At 37.3% G+C, this 20,169-nt stretch overlaps 1 long non-coding RNA gene across 1 annotated transcript in view; it reads right to left on the reverse strand.

Annotated features, from left to right (window-relative positions):
• Positions 1-12,427, reverse strand: part of LOC141743151 (uncharacterized) — a 37,133-nt gene extending 24,706 nt beyond the window's left edge. Inside the window, exon 1 of the long non-coding RNA XR_012586968.1 lies at positions 12,313-12,427. This is a non-coding gene — a long non-coding RNA (uncharacterized LOC141743151). The remainder of the gene's footprint in view (positions 1-12,312) is intronic.
• Positions 12,428-20,169: the final 7,742 nt, after the last annotated feature.

Here is a 20,169-nt window from a genome sequence, read left to right on the forward strand (position 1 = left end):
GACGTGGCTCCTGCTGTTCACTTAACTGTTTATACACACTACGACTTTCACACAGGCAGTAAAATACTAGCTGTTTAGGAGATGCAAACAAGTAAACTATGAATCGAGAGGAGGATCTAGCGTGACAAAAGCAAATTTAGTTTTTACTATTTGAATAGGCAGCTCAAAGAGGCTAAAGTAGGCAGAGTTAAATTAAACCAAGGTCAGAATGTAACCATTGCTAAGACAGATTTAGGCAGAAAACCCCAAATTGCTTGAGGACACAAAACCTGGTAGTTTATCTTGAAATCTAACATGCGCTATCTGGCTACGGCATTGTTTCAATTATGAAACAATTCACATCTCGGCTGACACATGTAATGAAGCTTGCTACTTGCCTAGTACATAATTTAAGGTAAAAGAAAAGAGGGTATGTTTTATCATGGTCTATCATATCTTTGTCTATTGTTCTGCAATCCATTTGCATACCTAAAGGGAAATAGCCTTTTTAATTTCTTTCCCCTCTCCTAATCATCTGAGGCCTATTAAGAAGTGTTCTGTATCCTGTAATCAGGCAATTTATACAGTGTGCACCCTTAGGCTACAGCCATTACAAACAAGCTGAAAAACTCCTTTACAATAAATGATTAGCATGGGAAGACACCATTCATAATTAATTTTTTTCTGTTTGCGTTGGCAGATGGTCCCAGACATTGAAGCATGGCCTATTGCCCATACCTTTATTCCAAAGAGAAAAGGGCAGCCTTAGAAGAAAAAGAGAAATGTCTGTAAGACTGCTTCACTTTGGGAATAAACATGCTCCCCAGCTTTTCATGAATTCATGCATGTTAAAGCCTGGATTCAAAAACTGTGGAAGTCAAAGGAAAATAAATCCCCTTAGCTTCTGACCAGGACCCGAGTTAAAACCACAAGAAAAATATTGACTTGAAGGACAGTATGACTGCTTTTTTTTCATCATTTTCCATAAGCGTTATTCCTGCAGCAGCTTAAGCAGACAGATTGTACAGGTGGATTTGAAAATGATCAGGTTTGTATTTCCTCAGTTGGGAAGTCACTGAGGCAGCAAAAAAAAAAAAAAGAGTTCTGCTTTTAGCCACATCTTACAACATACTCTTTCCTGCTTCCACAGAAGGACAGCTGATGACAACTTCATTCTCCATTTACTCATGTTTTGCTCACTGTTTACATGTTGCTTTTCAGTACTTTAAAACAACTTCTGATGCACTTCTGAGTTGTTGGCATTACTGCAAACTCCCCCAGAATGAGACCCAGCCAAACAGACTGTCATTTCAGTGGCCCGTGCCAGCATTTTCTTAATGGTGACTGGATAGTCCTAACTACTACATAGCAAATTCCTAACTTAAGAGTAAATAGAGCTTTTTCTGTCATGACTCAGAATACTCTGACTCTCCCTTTCGCTCTGTAAGAAAACAGCAAGCTGCATTTCCATATGTGATCTAATCCAGTCTCACTGAAGCCTACGGTGTGTTTTGGTACTGAAACCCAAAGTCATTTACTACCCATTGGAGATCGTCCGTTTGGATTTACACACACAGGAAGTGCAAAATCCCTGGATGAACTCTGATGCATGGCACAGGGATTACAAGGTTTTGTTTAAAAAATTAGTTAGCTTTAGCCACATCTCATCTCTGTGGTATCTTATCATAGCTGTACTTGCCAGGAAGACACATTTACCACAGCCTCCTAGGGCCAACATCAGATAAACCAGGTGAGCTAGATGACCTTCTCCAAGGAAGATGTGACATTGTGTCCTTTAGGTAGTGACACTACCACAGAGCAGTCACACAAGGTTAGAGGCTGTACTAAGTTCTAGCCTGCTTTTGCCTCCACTCGCCATCTCCATAGGCTTTATGAAGTTCTCGCCGCTGACTTCAGGTATTTTTCCTCTGAAACTGTAAGAGTCCGCTTGTACTAGCACCTGCAAGGCATTATACTTTCCAAAGAAAAAAGAAAATAGTCTCCAAATATTTTCCTGCTCAGTGAAGCTCATCTTCATCATTGTCCAATTCCAAACGGCAGAGTTAGGTCTGAGAGCCAGGCACGGGGGATCATCCCAGGGCGGTACAGCCACCTACAGTCACTTCCAAGCAACACATGGGTGGGGGAATGGAAACTGGGTACAGACTTTCCACTGTGGTAAATCTTACTGACTTCTGCTTTAATAGGGTTTTGGGGATCACCAGAGTTGCTTAATGTTGCTTTGGTATTCTCTTTTTCCCATTGTGCCAAAGCCTACTTGCCTGAACAGATGTTCTGAAATACCAATGGGAAAGCTGTTTTCACTCTAATTTCAACCTGGCTTAAACCATCAGTTTAACCACCACACCACATGGATTTCCATATAAAAGCCAAAGAATTTCATCTAATTTGGAAAAAATAAAGCTTTTGGATTTTCAAGTTTTGTCATTTATCATGTGTCCTAACCCTATCTGTCCTATCTCAACACAGAACTGACGAAAAAGCTTTCTGAAAATCTCTAATTCTGAAGAAATAATCTACTGTTTTAAAAATGGCACTGTTCTCTCTGCAACGCAGAACCATCTGGATGGTAGTAGAGAACTAGGAGTCACTAGATATGCCACTGGCCCAAGGAAATGTACTTTCAAGAAACCAATCTGCTTCCTTCAGATGAACACATTACTCTCTCTTTCACTGCATTTTGCAGTTGATGCAATACAGATGTGTTCCTGTTTCTCTACGCGGTTCTAGCAATACCTGTAATAATAATAGATTGCTACTGACCTTCAGAATGAAAACTAGCTTATTTTATTAATACGACCAGATCTTAAGGCCCTTAAAAGATTGTTTTCTTAGCCCTTCATTGTGTATTCAGTAGAGATAGTAGTAAAGGTCCCTATCTTTTTCTCTTTCATTTCGGACACAGAATAGTTGCTTTCTCTTCTCCCTCCCTCACTGATAGATACTTAAAATCCAAATCGCAATTATACTAGACCATAACAATATACAGGTAAGCCAGATGTTGGGAGCGAGCTACTTGACAGAGCTTTTTTATTTGTTTGAATGACTTAATAAACTGCAGAAGCTGAGGTCATCAAAACCTCTCAATCATGTTGCAGGCTAGTGCCAACAGCTGTAACAGAAACTGATGATGTAAAACATGCTAAACATGCCAAACCCACGTTTCAGACAAGGCAGTCTGTTACGAGATTATTTTCTACTTGAACATTACACAGCAGTGTGCTCAGGTTTGTTTATGCTGTTCTTAATAGTAATAACCAGAAAAAGCCTGTTTCACTTTTTCAAGGATGAATGCAAAGACTGTTTTGTCATGAAACAGTATGAGATCTATATTTCTCTCAGTTCCAGCTAGGCAGAATGCAGGTATTCAAACTGGGTTTCAGAATTTGGGTTTCATCTTTTGTAGGAAAAGAAATTCTCATCTTCTTAAAAAATACTAGTTATTACAAGATCGGTGGGAGAAAGAAAAAAATAAATTTATGTCCTTTACCATTTTCTGCCTCTTATTTAATTCTTTACACTCTAACTCAGAGTTAGTCAAGAGTGTCATAAAAAGAAAGCATGACTGGAAAAAAAAATATAGAGCAAAATTGATTGATCAGATAAAAAGGCCTTAGGCAGGATTTCAGATTGTGAAAAACAAGCTACAGGCAGAACACAGACAGATTGCTTTATAGGTAAACTATACTGCAGTATATTAAGGGAAAGAAAGTAAATAGAAAAGAGAGTAGAAGCAACTCTACATGGTTTTCCTGGGACACCACTGTGGCAAAGCCGAAGGGTCAGATTCCAACATCTAACGCACAGCACGTATTGCCACACAAGTCTGAAAAAATCTGCTGACACTCGTAAATTGCCACATGTTTGGATTTCCAGCAAGATCTCACAACAAGCTGTGTTACTGCAAGTCATTATTTCCTTTGGGGGAAAAAAAATGTCTCTAGTGATGTTAAAACTCATGGCAGGATGTACTACAGTGTCAGGATAGCTCACCGGGGAGCATTCCTGCCTCAAGGCCAGGAGGTTGGATATAAATTCTGCACCTGGCCAGGGGCTGGGGGGAGTGGGACTAAAGTTTATCCAAAAAGTGTATAGAGTCAGTGGTTATGGACAATGCCATGCTGACAAATCCTCAGAGAGAAGGTAGACACAGGAACAGCACAAGCCCTCCCAGTGCTTACGCATTTCAGAATTGTCCTGTGTGGAAAGTGCATCTGAAAGATGCTTACGCCGGCACTTGCCTTTTCAAAGGTATACACGCTAATTTATAACGAGCTTTAGAGATTTTTATGCCAGAGAGACCCATGCTCATTAGCTAGTCTGCATTCCTCCAAAATCACAGACCAAAGAACCTCTTGTAATATTTTCCCATGCATACGTGGTATGTACACTTGCTGGGTTTTTCTGAAATATGGATTCAGAAGAAAATTACCAGAACCACTGGGTTAGCTTGCTGATTGTCTGCGATATTTTCCAACTGATCTATAAGATCCAAGAAGTTCTTAGGTGCTTTCTATTTTATGATGTCACACAAAAATATGATTTCTTCCTATATGCAGAAAAAACGATACAAGATATTGATCTGAAATGGCTTAAAACTAAACATTAATGGCCTACATAAAGCTTAACACCTTGTCTGTTTTGTCCATGTTATTGCTTTAAAAATCACATGGATTTGTGACATATTGCTGGCCTCAGCCTCCTGTTGATGTGTTGTTTCAGTGGCCTAAAGTTGAGACTAAACATACAAAACCGTTACTGAACTTTCCCAAGTTTGGACACAGAGAAAAAGGGGAGAAGTTTAAGCACCAACTTTGCCCTTTGACAGGTAAGAGGCGGCGAAGTTACATATGTGAAGTGTTTTTAACTTCCTCAGCAGGGTAGAAATCAAACATCTTACTATCATGAACTGATTTTTGTCTTCACAACCCTGCTGAGAGACAGGAAAGTCCTGCCGCAGTCTCACGCTTACCAAAGTGATGTGCCATGGACACAGGGGATGAGCCGGGAATGAAACCGAGCGGAACTGAGTGTCAGCCCAGTGCTCTACAGACAGCAGCAGCCCCAGCGGTCCCAGCTCACACCAGGTCTGCGCTCACAACCGCACGCAAGTCAGGGCCAGCTCAAAGGCTGGCGAGAACCACCACTGACAGGCTTTTCACAATATGCTGCCTGCACCCGTTCGGCTGAATTCAGTTTTCACAATGCAGCTGGCAACAGTTGGCAGCAGATAGCACATAAAAATCCATGGAAAAGAGAATTAAAAAGCTCACCCCTCCCCAAAATAACACAGAACTGGATGTCAGGGCAGGCCATGAGCATCACGACATTTGTATTTTTCAAGGACACATCTGTATCAAAGCCGAAACTGAGGTCTGTTCTGCCTTTTCAAATAATGTCCATACATGAGCCATCACATACCAAAACCCGAATATGGCATCAGCCTTCCATCAGCCCCAACACATCTTACTAAAATAGCCTAAAATTTCGTATGTGTGAACACTACTGCTAATGGCGTGTGACAGACTACTTTTGCCAACGTAAGGTTTGGCCTGAAGTTGATAGAAATCTTTCCACTGGTCTTAGTGGGCTCTGTACCACTGTAGGCGGCAGCAATACCTAGTCAAATATTGAATAAAATGCACTTTGATGAAATTAGGATATGAAAATTCAGATCTTATTCATGCATGTTATGCAGTACTGTGGCACTCTTTAGAATCAAAACTAAGTATTTATTTTACATTATATTTTGAAGGAAGGAAACTCCATATACTTATATTCCTGACTACTGTTTAATTTAGTACATTAAATTCTCCCAGGCACATGCCTTTCTCTTACTCAAAAAAAACCCCAAACTTAAAATATCTTATACATTGACTTCTGACTTCAAGTGGAAGAAGAAATATTATGAATGTAATAACATGCTCCTCTAGATATATCCTCATTTCAACAGTATTGCTGCTTTCAATCACATGGCATTTTTGAAGTATATAAAAAAACATTTGTCACAAAGCCCACTAAAAAGGAACAAGCAATTCATTAACAAAAACCAAGAGAAATTTAAATTAATACTTTGACTGGGAATCATAAGTTATCTTCTCATAAAAATCTCGTAATTGGCTTATATATTTACACATAATATTTACAGTTAATACAAAATTGAGTGGAAAAAAGACTTGTACTAGCAGTATAGGCTCGACTTAATTTCTTAAAGAAGCATTTTATTTTATATACAAAAAGTATTTCTATGTGTGCAAACTTGTTAAGAACATAAAGTAACTTCTCATGCATAAATGTGCTGAGTCAAACAGGAAAAAGCTATGAAATAATTTACTGTATAAATCTCTCAATTTCTATTAAAACACCTGGGTATTATAAATATACTAGCAAAGGACCTCAAACTGGGATCAGCTGGAGTTCCCCATTTGTTTTTATTAGACTGATCACTCATTAATTTTTTTTATATATATGCTGCCATGAATCTTCTGTAGCTTAAGAAAAATGTATGATCTACAATATATGCCCTAGATATATATGTACATATCTTATTGAGTAAATTAATTTATTCACTAGATATATAGAGGGTGGGACCCAAAATTACAAGACCATCTAGGCTCAAAAGGCACATCTAGTGATGTTTGAGAAGGGTTTAACTCACTTCCTGTGACAATCCTTGAAAATACTAACCCACATCTTCACGCCCCTAAATCTGACTCCCTGTTTGTATTACAGAAAGAGGTCAGAGCCTGCGCTTTAACTGTGTAACCTTGTAATGGGACATAACAGGACTATCTCAGTACAAAAAGGTCTCATATTCTATGATTTTGGCTAGAATAAAAACCAGTTTTCCCAAAACATGCGTTAAAAGACCTGACCTTTAAACACATTTGTGTTGGGTGAAAGCAACCCAAAACATCCTGAATTTATTGGACTTTGGAAGAGCAGTTCAGAGGACCTGATTCAGAAAAGCCCATTTTCATCTTACTCGGAACCATGACACACATTTAAACTTTAATCAGGCACGTGTACAATGCGATCATCCATGGGGTGGAAATCAGGAGAATTTAGGACTCTCAGCACTATACAAGTGGTTAAGCCTGCTCTTCATGGCTGTATGCATCATGTTAACCCTGATTTAGTTGTATTTCACACAGATTTTTTTCAGCAGATGGAAATGATGAGAAGAAAAGGCAAAGGGTAGAGTCTAACATTTTATGAAGTAACCGTATGAAACTCTTGAACATTTTGGAAAATAAATATGCTCTCTTGTTTTCATAAAACTGTCACGATAACGTGCTTTGCGGTGGGGGAGTTTTTTAAAAAAACAGAATGGGATGACATGGCAGATTGACAATATTATGAAATCATCTGTTACATACGTATACTCCTCGTTTTTAATAAAGTCCATATAATATTGATCTGTAACAGTTTTGAGTCTCTATCTTCAGTTATGCAGTTGTAGGTGACAACAATATTCTGAAAAACGATAAATAAGATTCTTACAGCTGTTTCCTTATGCCCGCAGGAACTAGTGACGTGAAAGGTTTATACTACTGTTTGAATGGAGAGCAATATCATTTCTTTAAACTAAATATGTACACAAACACAACACAAACGCAAATATATATAGCACAGATATTATTATTTCTCAAAATGTATTAGACTTATCACCACAGATCTGAGCCTTCCAGAAACTTACGTAATTAATTACTTTATGTTATGAATATTTTAGTCATTTAAATCAACGAAACTAGTTATGTGTCTTTAGATACACAGATACATAATGGCATGTAAGGATTTGCTAAAATTAGTAGTGAAAAAGCAAACCCATTAGCACACCTATTTGTAATTTACCCAGTGTACGGCAAAACATAGTGAGTCAATCCCTGCTTAGTATAAAACAGCACACCTTACTGACAGGAATGGAGTTATGCTGATTTACACCTATTGACATCACAACCTAATAGACATAAAGATAAATGTGAAAATACTGATTTTTTTTCTTGTCCAATGACCAGTTAAAAAAAAAAAAGTGGAATAAGTTATAAAAAAATCTTCTCCTAAAGAAAGTTTAATTTGGTGAAACTAAGAAAAAGAAAGGGAAAAAATAATTAGATATTCAAGGATTGTTACCCAAAGATATTCCAAATATAGTTTACAATGAATTTCATTCCCTTCATCAAATAACATTTAAATATTCCATAAAAATGAGATGCCATGGGGGTAGTACAGTTCCTTGAGACATCAGAGTCCTTGGTTAAAGTTCAGTCTCTGCTGGATTCAGGGCACCGGCAGAAATTCAGGTTTTTCTGTCTTCCTAGCACATGTTCAAACTACTAGGATGTGAGAACGATTCCTTTTCTGCTCAGCGATATACAAGTTGACCATGCAAAGTGGATCATCACCAAGATGATGAGAATCAGAGTACACATTGTCTTATGGAAGGCTGAGGGCACTGCCCTGGAAGGCAGGAAGACTGAGATGTGCTTGAGCCAAGGCATCTCACAGCATTTATTTGGTAAGAGGACACAGCCCTCAAGTAGTTCTGTGATCTTAGCCTTTTATTTCCTTGGCTTCCACTACAATGCACAAAACTAAAACATTTCAAAACGTCAAAACAGTTCATTTTGACATTTTCAAAATGAAGCATTTCAGCATTGCACTGAAACGTTTTTGTCAGTTTTGTTTCTACTCAGACTATTTGTCAAATAGTTTCAGCCACTCTGAAACTTCTTTGTTTGGAAATAAATGTTACCCTGATTTCCACCCACCCCCCGCCCCCGGCCCTTAGCTTTGATTTTCAAATAGCTTAGCCACAGCCCTACTTATCACAGAATCATGGAATGGTTTGGGTTGGAAGGGACCTTGAAGATTGTCTAGCTCCAATGGTTTAAAAACCATTACCCCTTGTCTTACCGCTACAGTCCCTGATAAGGAGTCCCTCCCTGTCTCTCCTGTAGGCCCCCCTTTAGATACTGGCAGGGGCTATAAGGTCTCCCTAGAGCCTGCTCTTCACCTGAACAACCCCAACCTACTTTCAGCCTGTCTTCATGGGAGAGGTGCTCCAGCCCTCTGATCGTCTTTGTTTATACTCGGTAAAATTTTTGTTCTATTTCATTTCAAATGGTAATTTTAAGTACAAGGCTTGCTGTAATCTGCAATGCAACCGACTGCTTAGTCAACACCAACGCAGTGAATGTTTAGGAGACCCTATGGTGTTTAGAAGGAAACAGGATATGTAACATTCTGCTAATTGAATAAGACAGCTTTTATTACTAAGCAGTGTCTTTCCATTTCTCACTATGGTCAAGATATTTATATGCATCTAATGCTTCAATTTACAGGCTATAAACAGCAAAATCATTGCAATGCAATTAATAATTGCTAGTGTATTTGCATGGAAATTATGCAGCAATTAATATTTTACAGGAAAGAGTAACATCTAATTTTGGCTTCACAAGACTATCTAATGACATATTTCCTAGACCTCAGAAACAACAGGCTTAAAATCCAGGTTGACGTTGGTAGAAGATGATTAAAATCCAGAATTTTCAAGAATTCGTTTCTACACATTCAGATGTGTGATTTATTTAGGAGCCTTTGCTATAGGTTTGAATCAACAGTAGAAAAGCATGCTGAAATGAAATGCCTGTATCATTCAGATCAAGTGAAATAAACAACACAGGTTTCAAGGAATCTCTATGGTCTTTTAGTCAGCGTGTTTTCATTCAGAGAACAGACCAGAAAGGCCAGTATTGTACCATCTCACATCAGGGAAATCGCTTTAAAATGTATATTTTAGGTTATTAGTCTGTTTTGAATGTCTTGAAGATCCAATGATATCAAAATATATCTTACAAGCGTTACTGAAATCTTAAGAGAATGTTATATTAAAAAATGGCAGGCTCAATATAAATGATGGCATGGGAGTGTATACACTCAGGCTCCGTCACTAGCTGGAAAGATAATTTAAAGCCAGCCCTGGATTAAATGTTCTCCTGACTTTAAGGGGAAAGTTTCAGCCATGCTCAAATATGAGCACATGTTTCTAGACACATACCTGACTTCCTTCCGACAAATGTAAATATTATACTGTGTACTAACTGTAGTAGAAATTAGAGTGTGCGTCATTTTGACTTATAAACAGAAATGGAATCTGTTGCTGTTTAAAGACATAACCTATATAAAACTATGAAAATTGTAAACCAAAAGTTTTTTTAAGCAACAAACTACCACAGTTTATAATCAGCCTTATCAATGCTACTATTATTAATCCTTTGCACTGGAGTTATTTTGCTGATTCTACAGTAATCATCATTAATAACACTTCATTTGACATATCAAAAAAAATAATTAAATAAACCAGAAGTTTTTTCTACTGAATAAAAATAAAAATAAAAAAAGAGGTCTTCATTACAAGTATGCTCTAAAGCCCAGTGAAGTTAAGAAGCAATTTCCCTATCATCCACCCAAACCCGAGTGCTTCATAGGGATAAAGAAAATACATTTAATCACATTTACCTTGTTAGTAATTATGCATTTTATCAACTTCTTAATGCTCAACCAAATCCTACAATCTAACATGCAAGGAAATTTTGCAAATATGAGTCGCACGTGGAAGTGAGAAACGCTCATAAAATATGATTCTACAAAGGCTCAGACCCAACTTACAGTCAACAGACTTGAAGACCTCATCAGTGACTGCAAACAGTGAGGAAGACATTTGTATGACTGAATTGTAAAGAAATGTTGTGTTTCTCAATGTCAATGCAGCTTCTCAGGAACTTCAGCGAGGCACGCATACTTAGCTGTTTCTGGGATCAGGATCCTAAATTGCCACTGGTATTTTCTCCAGAAATGTGCACTACTATGATTCTTAAGAATCAAAATTCAGAAGATGCACTATGACAATAAAATTAAATTTGCTAACAGTTTCAAAAGTCTGCTAGACACTCTCTTAAAACTTCTATCTTCAAAGACCAGAGCACGAAAGATCACAGATTACAAAGAAAGGAAACAAGATATGTTTCAAAATATCTGTGAAAAAAATTTAAAGCTTGTTGTTTTTAAGCTTTTCTTGTCATCATTCATTAATTTATTTGCTCACTCAAATCCTCAAGAGAGTAAGACCCAAATCCTGACGAAGTCACTGCACAGAACATTATTTTTAATTTTACATGTGTTGCTCAAAGCCTTGTGCTCAGAGCTACAAGGATACGCCTAGTCTCCGAGTCAAACATGGTGTGGTTCCTTACATTGACTGGTAACTGTTAGTAATACGAGCAAAAGACATTGCACGGCTGGTGCCAAAGCTTTGAACAAAATTACTTCCTTTAACACACCGCCACCTTAATTATGTGCTGGGGAACATAAAGCAGGTCAGACAATTTGTACTGGGACATCATAATTCCATCAGTATAATGCTGACATTGCTAAAGATTTATGAATGGAATGTCGTAATTATTTTTTTAGTAAACATATCAAGTTTCACTAATGGGGGGGCTGGAAGTACTAATTAGCTTTTTTTTTTTTTGCATTGTATCATATAAGATGTGGGGAGAAGAGGGTGGAGGGGAAGGATCTGTAACAAAAACAAGCACACACAGAATTTATGTATGGCCTGTAATTCCAGCAGATGTTCCTATATAAGGGCTGCAGGGATTAAAGCCTTTCTGCACATAATTCCATTTGCTAACTACTTTCTGCCTGCACAAACCTTCCAGGCTACGATGGACTTTAGCTAAGTTACGTTTCTTTAAAAGCAAAATGGAACAGAAGAAAAAGAATCTTAAAAATTTGTGCTGTTAAGTGCCAAGGTTTGGCAGCTTGACTGAGGCTCTTTAACCAGCTGCGTGATTCCACTGGAAGTTCTGTTGGAATAACTATAACTGCATCCAACAAGCTACGACTCTGGCAGAGTTTCCTTTGGAAATCCAGTCAAAACAGCCCTTGACCATAGTAGGCACTTATACACCAATGCTGCAGAATGAAATTGTGTTCATGCTAAATCTGAAGAATTCATGTTAAAATAATATCTGGAGCCTCCCCCTTTGTGTCCATACCCAAAGATTTCTCAAGATAAATAAGGAGCTCAAACAGAAGAAAGAAAGAGGGAAAAACAGTTAAGCGGTCAATACTGCAATACTACAAGATGGCAATACCACAATACAACGTCAATACTACAAGTTGGGGGCAGAACATTCCAAAATTACGATTTTTTAACCCTTGCCTGACAGACACACTGCATCCAAAGTAAAAAGGTTGGTCACAACAATAAAAAGTCCTAAAGCTTTCACTGAAAATTATACTCACGTATCTAAAGAAAAAAGTTGGCCAAAAACATTTCCTCAGACATGTTGGTGTGATTCCACCCTGACATCATTGTAGAGACTCAACATTTGCACCAAGCAATATCCAGGTATGTCTTCAGACAAAACCTTTTTCTGTGCTCACTTACAGTCAGATACCGGACTTTCTGTGAAGGAAACGTAATAAACATAAAGGTAATTCTTGTAGCAAGGAAGAACTGTTCAAGACTTCAGATTGCCATTATTCCTCCTCCTCCTTCTTGAAAAACAGAAAAAAAATACACCAAGATAATCTTTCTACAATAGCGACATTACTTTTCTACAACATTTCCTTCTTAGAAGTAAGGAAGGAGAAACAACCATGAACTAATTCTTCTTGCCCCCTGTCACGCCTCTACAAACGGAATGCTTGTAACTAGCACAGTTCTTACTTAAAAAATGCTCCAGCTCTCTAATATGGAGAGAGGCAGAAAGGAATGGGAACTGGATGTGGTTCTAAAAGTGGAGCTGGAACTGAATTTTCACAGCCCTATGTGTCATGTTGTTAACTAGCTTGACACATTTTTAAAAATTGAATAAAAAAGGTTAATATTTATCTCATATAGCTGGTGTAACTTGTATTTTTGTCGGATTTCATAAAAAAGCTAAATGCTACCCCACTGCCATCTGCAAATGACTTAAATAGTTTTAAATACCTCATTTCAAGAACATCTTTACCCACATCTACAGATAATGGACTGACATGATCTAGTTCAGGAATATTTTGTACAATCATCTTTTACCATCTCTCTGCTTTATGAAAATTTTCCTGAATATGCTGCACAAACACTGTATTCTTAGTAGCATGCATCTCAGTGCATCTCAACATTTATCAAATTATCTTTGAAATAAAAGAATTGGAAGTAAAGCAAACAAGTCAAGGACATGAACCTATAAATGTGACAGCTAACATACAGCGATAGGATAGATTTCTGATCTCAGAATAAAGATTAACATTAAATCTTTATCCAGAGATAGGCTTTCAATTATCCTCACATTAGAGCACTTCCAAAGAAATCTGGATAGCATCCAGATAGCTTGGGATCACTTATTTTCTTTGAAAAGGCTTTTAATACGTTGTTGATCATAGACACTCCCATCTTCTTGTGCTTCGAATGTGTGACAGAAATGGAATTTCTTTTTCTATGAATCACCCAGCTGCAGCACCTGCTCTTGTGTTCACTTTTCATATTTCACTAGTGATTTGAAGCTTTGGATAACAGCTCATGGCCTTGTTATTTAATTGTAGCCTTCCTATTGATGTTTTCGTCTTCAAGACACTGAGTATAAAATGGAGAGCGATACTGAATTATGTGCTTCAGTAGTATGAGTATACCACATGTAAAGGAAAGCTTTTGTCACATGCCACCCTTGAACTGTCTTCAAAATTTTGCATATAAATGATGAAAAAAACCCCCCAATTATTATAAAGACAAAAAGACAAGCGTACTTACTTGACTCTGGATTATATGGTTAATAAGATACTAATTTTTTTTCAGCATGTCCGAAATAACTAATCCTCAAAAGTTGTGTTTAGTCAATAAAACTACAAAAAAACCCAATCAGGACATGACAGTGGAAGCTTCTGAGACAGACAGACAGTCAGAGATCACCACTCAACTGTGAGATCTCCCTCAGTGACGCAATGATCAGCTGTATGTGGTGTCAAAGGAAAACCCTGGGTAGGAACTTCCTTCATAGTCTCAAAGGAGAAAAACAATCCTCAGAGTGATATAAATAGGAAACAAGGTAGTCTGAATCTTTTTTTTTTATCTTATTCATACTTATATTTTTGTTTCAAACCTTTGTACACTTTTGCATCAGATATTAGAAAGATTTTTTTTTTCATGTGAAAGCTATAGTTATAACGAGATTAGGCTGAAACTACAAGCCCATTCAGCATTTATTTTTGGTAATATAAGGCAGAAATTGTTTCCTTATCCACTTAAATCTGAAATCCAGTGTGCCTAGACAGAGCATTAGAAAATGTCACATGACATTTTTATAGTATTTTCAATATTATTTCATAATTATTTTTAAGTACTTGCTTTAAAAATACTTACACCTTCACTGAAAGAAAATGAATGGGGGAAACATATTTCTTCCCTTTTATATCACAGACTAATACCTTCTTTGTACTACTTTTAAACACTTCATTGGTGAAGAGCACATCACAAGAGATTAAAACGGGATAAAAATACAAACTCAAACTGACATCTCGTAAGACAGAACAGATGGTGAAATGCCAACATTACTGGTAGTAACAAGAAATTCAGAAGTGTAAGAGGAAGCAATAGTACAGGGCACAGCACCAGCACCAAATGAAACTTTTCTTCTGTACAGCTTTAAAGACTATTACTTGCCTGGATCAAGGACTTGTGCCACCAGTGGTCTTGATAAGAAACATATGGATGCATTTTACATTGGTGTGAGGATGCGATTCTGGTATTATTAGATCAGTTGACAGCATTCCCCCAGGCAATGGGCATATTGTGAGCATAATGGTATTAATTCTACTTCATTTGCTACAGCTTAGTTGTTTCCTTAGCATCACGATCCTTGTAATGAAAAGACAGAGGTCAGAAAGTTTTCCAGTGTGCTGAAGTTCCACTGTACACCATTTAGATGCATATTCCTAAATCACTCTGTTACAAGGGAGAAATTATTAAAAAGCAACATGTTATTTTACTGGTTTCAAAGACTCAGTTGTGCATCTCGGTGCTGTAACCTCTCACGTAGAATGCCAGGTATCACACTGTTTTGTGAATGTTTGTTCAACCAAAGGATTGCACGTGAATGGAAGGGTGAGTAGGAAGAATCCACTCACATACACGGAGTCCTCTGAAGGGTTGGTTTGGCAACAAAATTAAGTTTCATTCTAACAGTCACAAGTGAAAAACAGATATTTCACCCATCTGCAGTTGTTAGACAAAGGGATTCTGAGCTGTCTTCAAACTTCACTTTTTTCAGCTACAGCTTTTGCTTAACCTAAAGATTTTTGCACTCAAAGGAATCTATAATGCCTGCTGTGTACAGAGTTTGCAAAGATTTCTAATGAGAGCAAACTCTTAAAACCCCTCTTCTTTTTTTAGATAAACATATTTGATCTTTCCAGTCATTATCATTTTAACTTGCAAAGTGACATTATGCCAAAAAGAAGGAATTCATAAATTAGTTCCAATTTAGAAAGTTTTCTTGTCATTGTATAAATGACAGATCTTTAAAAAGACGACTTAAAATGAAATGCAATAAAAAAAAATTTCACTTTTGTGGCAGGTTTTTCTTTTCTCCTTTTTTTTTTTTTTTAAGACTGAAAGAATAAAACAATGTGCTATCAAAAAAGAAATGAGTAGTACAAAAATTACAAATGTGCATGGACAGGAAACTCATTTAAATTCTCAGATTGTTTTAGGAAAGCTAAATTTAGTTGGGACAGTAACTAAATAAAATGTAAGCAGAAAACACACTCTGCGAAGTTAAACTCACTTGTCAACAGAAATTAATAAAGCAGGATTCACATCCAGGTTCTTATTTCAAAACCTGCTGGTGGCTAAGAGCTATTGATATTTCAGATGCAAATCTGCCCTGTGAACTCAACTAGAAATTTGCTAATCATGCTTCCAAGCCAATGTGTCACTCGTGCATTTTGTTTCTATCCTCTTTAAGCACTGTAAAATTTAGATGCAGAGTTGGGTTTGCCTTTCAAATACCTTTAATGTTTGGGAAGCACTTGACTTGAATTCCTTGAGCAGAATGCATTTCTGTAATGAAAAAGAGGATATGTGGAGAAGTACAAAAAAATGTCATGAGCACAAGTGATGCCAAGGTGACAAACAGAGTGGAAGCTAATGGAACACTTCCATCAGTGAAGGGGAGAAAACAAATTTAGGGTTATGTGTGAAGATTTTTCACACTAGGAAAGCATTCTTCGTTTTGAACCATTCAAGCGAGGTACCACTCCAGGCAGTGACTACACACAGCTCCTGGGGCTTCTGGGACCAAAGCGATCCTTCAGTGGATTCATTACTTTAGCTTGATCTCAGCTCAAAATGTTGTTTACCAGGAGTCACACACGGCTGTTCTGGACTCATGGATGGCAAACCCATCCAAATACTTATCAATGTACTGAAACCGAGCAACTTAACCACACGGCCACTAACCTACAGGAAGTAACTTCCTGACATCATCTTGTCTCCTGCAAACTATCCACAGCGACATGCAACCCTTAAATTCAAGGATCCTACCTGGCACGACAACATTTACTTTCACGTTTAGTAACTACATGTTTGGTTCCGTAGTTGAAAACGCATTCTACAACATTACCTTAGCAGCTGCTGTGGCCAAAATCTGCTGAAATACTGTTAGAAAGTGAATAAAAAAAGGAGGAAGCCGGACACAAAGAAAATTATGTCTAAAGGTTAAAAACACTTGCCAAACTAATTTGTAGTCATATCTGAAGAGAATATTTGTATGGGAGAACATCATGTACTATGATCACAATAAATAATTCTTTGATTCACAGATGCATTCTGAAAACTCTGCTTTCCTGATCTCAAACTTGCAGGAAATACAAGTTTTGCATCACACTTTGAGAAACCTTGAGAATAACAGTTTTGAGGGAGTTTCAGATCAGAGTGGGGTGTCTGAGGATACACACAGCCATGTTAAAAAAAAGAATGGGGTGACAAGCCTAATCAAGTACCATCCAGTCTCTGAAAAGTCTGGGGGTAGATAGGAAACAAGCATCAGCTTTTAAAAGAATCTTAATAAAACCTTCAGAACACATCTTATTAATACTGTACATGAGATGGAACACCTCGAAGCAAATGTTAAGAGGACCTCATGTTAAGGCAGTAAGATACAACTGCATAGTATCTGTTGAGATATTATTCTAGAATGAGCTTAACAAACAACCTAGAGCTAACCTGGTTTCAGAAAAGTGCAGTTTAGATCCTGAAGACAAATGGGTCACAAAAAGCAAAACATTCTATTACTCCTTTACATCTCTCATATTAACTAGAAAAGCATGGTAAATTGAAAAAGTTAGCATGAATTCCTGTCTTCACGTAAGGAAATTCCCTTGACTACATTGAAGCAGATTTCACCTTCAGTATTGGAAGCACAGGGGAAGACCATCAAAACTGGACAGGAATACAATGACGCTACTGGATCAGCTTCTAATAATAAAAAATTTAATTTCTTGAACATTAATAGCTGTCAAAGTATAAAGAGTTCATAGCCTTTCATAGGTTATAACTTCATTCTTCCAAAGTAACACATTCAGAAAATGTCTTTCTCTTCAAGCAATCAACCTTATTTCGGCAGGGAATGTTGAATCTGAGTCTATCTAGTACAATTTTAAGATAGTGAAACTGCAACTGATAGAAACTTCAACAGGACTAGAATGATCTGTTATCCCCACATATAAACTTTTCTGTTTTTCATTTCTTCCTTGTGTAGTAGACCTCCTTTTATTACTTTAATGGCTACATTTAAGGCAGAAAGTGAAATGATTTTTAGGATAATGTTTTAGTGTCTGTTTCACAATGGTTTTTATTGAGCTGTAAAGCACTTGCATGCACAGAGAAAAGAAGGTGCATTTTAGAAATAAAACTATTAAGTAACATTATCTTGCCATGGATCATTCCCACTGGGATAGAGGAACCAGTTGAAAAGCATAACTGAATTCAATTAAAATATGATAAATTTTGATCTCCATCTTACCCACATTTTCAGCATTGCATGGTGATCAAGAAATTAATAAAAGCATGAGTTTATGTTTAGAACCTTTTTTCTGATCCTGTGTTGTACAGTGCCTTCATATTTTTCCCCTACTACTTACAATAGGGAATAACTCGACTATACCAGTCCCCTCCCAGAAAGGTGGATGGACACGTATGTTCCCATATCTGATTACCATCAGTAGCAATCAATATTACGTGCCATTCCCCAGAAGAAACGCCTTTGCATATCATGGCAAGAACAAGACGACTCCAGATGACAGAATAAAATGACTGCTTGTATCTGACACTAAATCATAGAAATGTGTATCCAAAGTAAAATTCACAGAAACAACTTCATCACAGTTTTTCTGGGGGCCAAACTATAAGTACTGTATCCATCTTCTTTTCTGTAAACAGACATTGTCAGAGACCTTGGAGATACGCCTATTAATTATTTTGAAAAGATTGTTTACTGATTCTCTCTAAAGAAGATAGAAACCATCTTCTCTAGTTAATTGAGAGTTAAATTAGTATGTATTTCCAAAATACAGGCCCCGTATCCGTTTTGCAGGTCACTGGGTCCTATGAGTGATCTGCATGCAGGAGATTAACAATGCCTTTTGAAGTATATTGGTTCTCCTATCACACTTATGAACACTGCCCAATATAGAAAAGTAATATTATAACCCAAGTACACAGTAGGGAAACACCATTTCTGCTTTACAGATGGCCAGCTGAGACATGAAGAAATTAAGTGATTTTTCCAATGTCGAACAAGAAACCTGTATCAGAATGGAGAAAATCTAGGCCTTCTCAGTCTTGGCCGATTTCCTGAACAATCAAACTATTCTTCTGTTCTGGCATGAATAAATCTCTGGTTGCAAATTGAATTGGTGAAAGCATCAGTTCATCATGTATGAAAAACAAAAAAGAGAACAACCATCTGACACAGTATAATATAATCTGTACAGCAGCTTTCTTCTCCAAAACTATATCCCAAAATCCCATATAAAGTTAAATAACACAGTAATTAAAAAAGGAACAAAAGAAAAATTAAGTATCTTGGACAAAGAGAAAAAGATGTTTCAACTGATGCATGAAAATAAATGTAGATAATTATGACTTATGCGATGCTTTTCATCTTCAAAATGCTGTATAAATATTACTTTTAAAATCCTCACAATACCTCATGAGGTGGGTAAATATTAAGCATAATGTAATAAGTTATACCCTCGTATGATTTAAACCAATTGTCATTCTAGAAAACCAAGGGAAAAAAAAAAGGTTGGAAGGCTAAAAGGGTTTGTTTAAAGCACTTGAGCTGGCCACGTTCTACAGAAAAAACCCTACACTGCCATTTAAGAGGACTGCAATTCTCACAGACTACATGAGCTAGCATTAATTAACCTAATACAGACTCAGCACAAGCACAGCAACTAGGATTCAACAAGACTACAAAAGTCTATGCCAGACTCCAGGCAAATACTGTAGGATAGCCAGCCTGGATTGCATTCAGCACTATGTGGTCACTAGCAGGATACAAGTTAGCTAATTAAAAGCTGACCTGAGTACCTTGTACAAAGGGCTGTCATACGTCTAGAACGTAGCACAGGCAGATCCAAAGCTGGGACTGGAACTGTAGAGCTGGCTCCGAAGTGTTCTCCCACAGCTCAGAGGCAACCAAGCAGGCACACGCGGCGAGGCTATTGCACACATGATGGAGCTGTCGTGGAGATGGAGCTTTTACACCTGCAGAGCCTGCCAAAATAATGTAAAAGGGCAAAAGGGAAGGTGGTAAGTCTAATCAAAGACAACGTTTTAAGCTGAATAAAACACTTAACTGCATGGAAAATTCCATTAGGTTGATTAGATACTTGCCTTAGGGCCCTCTTAAAACAACTGTTAAAAAAAAAAAAGATAGCTGTTGCAATGCGGCTTAAAAATATTGGAAAAGCAGGAAATGGAGCTTATTAGAGCTCAAATTAGATCCAAGATTTATGTGAAGAACATTTGGCCTCTTTAAAAGGCCTGCTTAATCCCTAGATGGTTTTTATTGTTTCTATTATTATTATTTATTTATACAGTGCCATAGGTATACA

The sequence above is a fragment of the Larus michahellis genome, chromosome 4 (assembly GCF_964199755.1).
Source record: "Larus michahellis chromosome 4, bLarMic1.1, whole genome shotgun sequence".
NCBI classification, from domain to species: Eukaryota; Metazoa; Chordata; class Aves; order Charadriiformes; family Laridae; genus Larus; species Larus michahellis.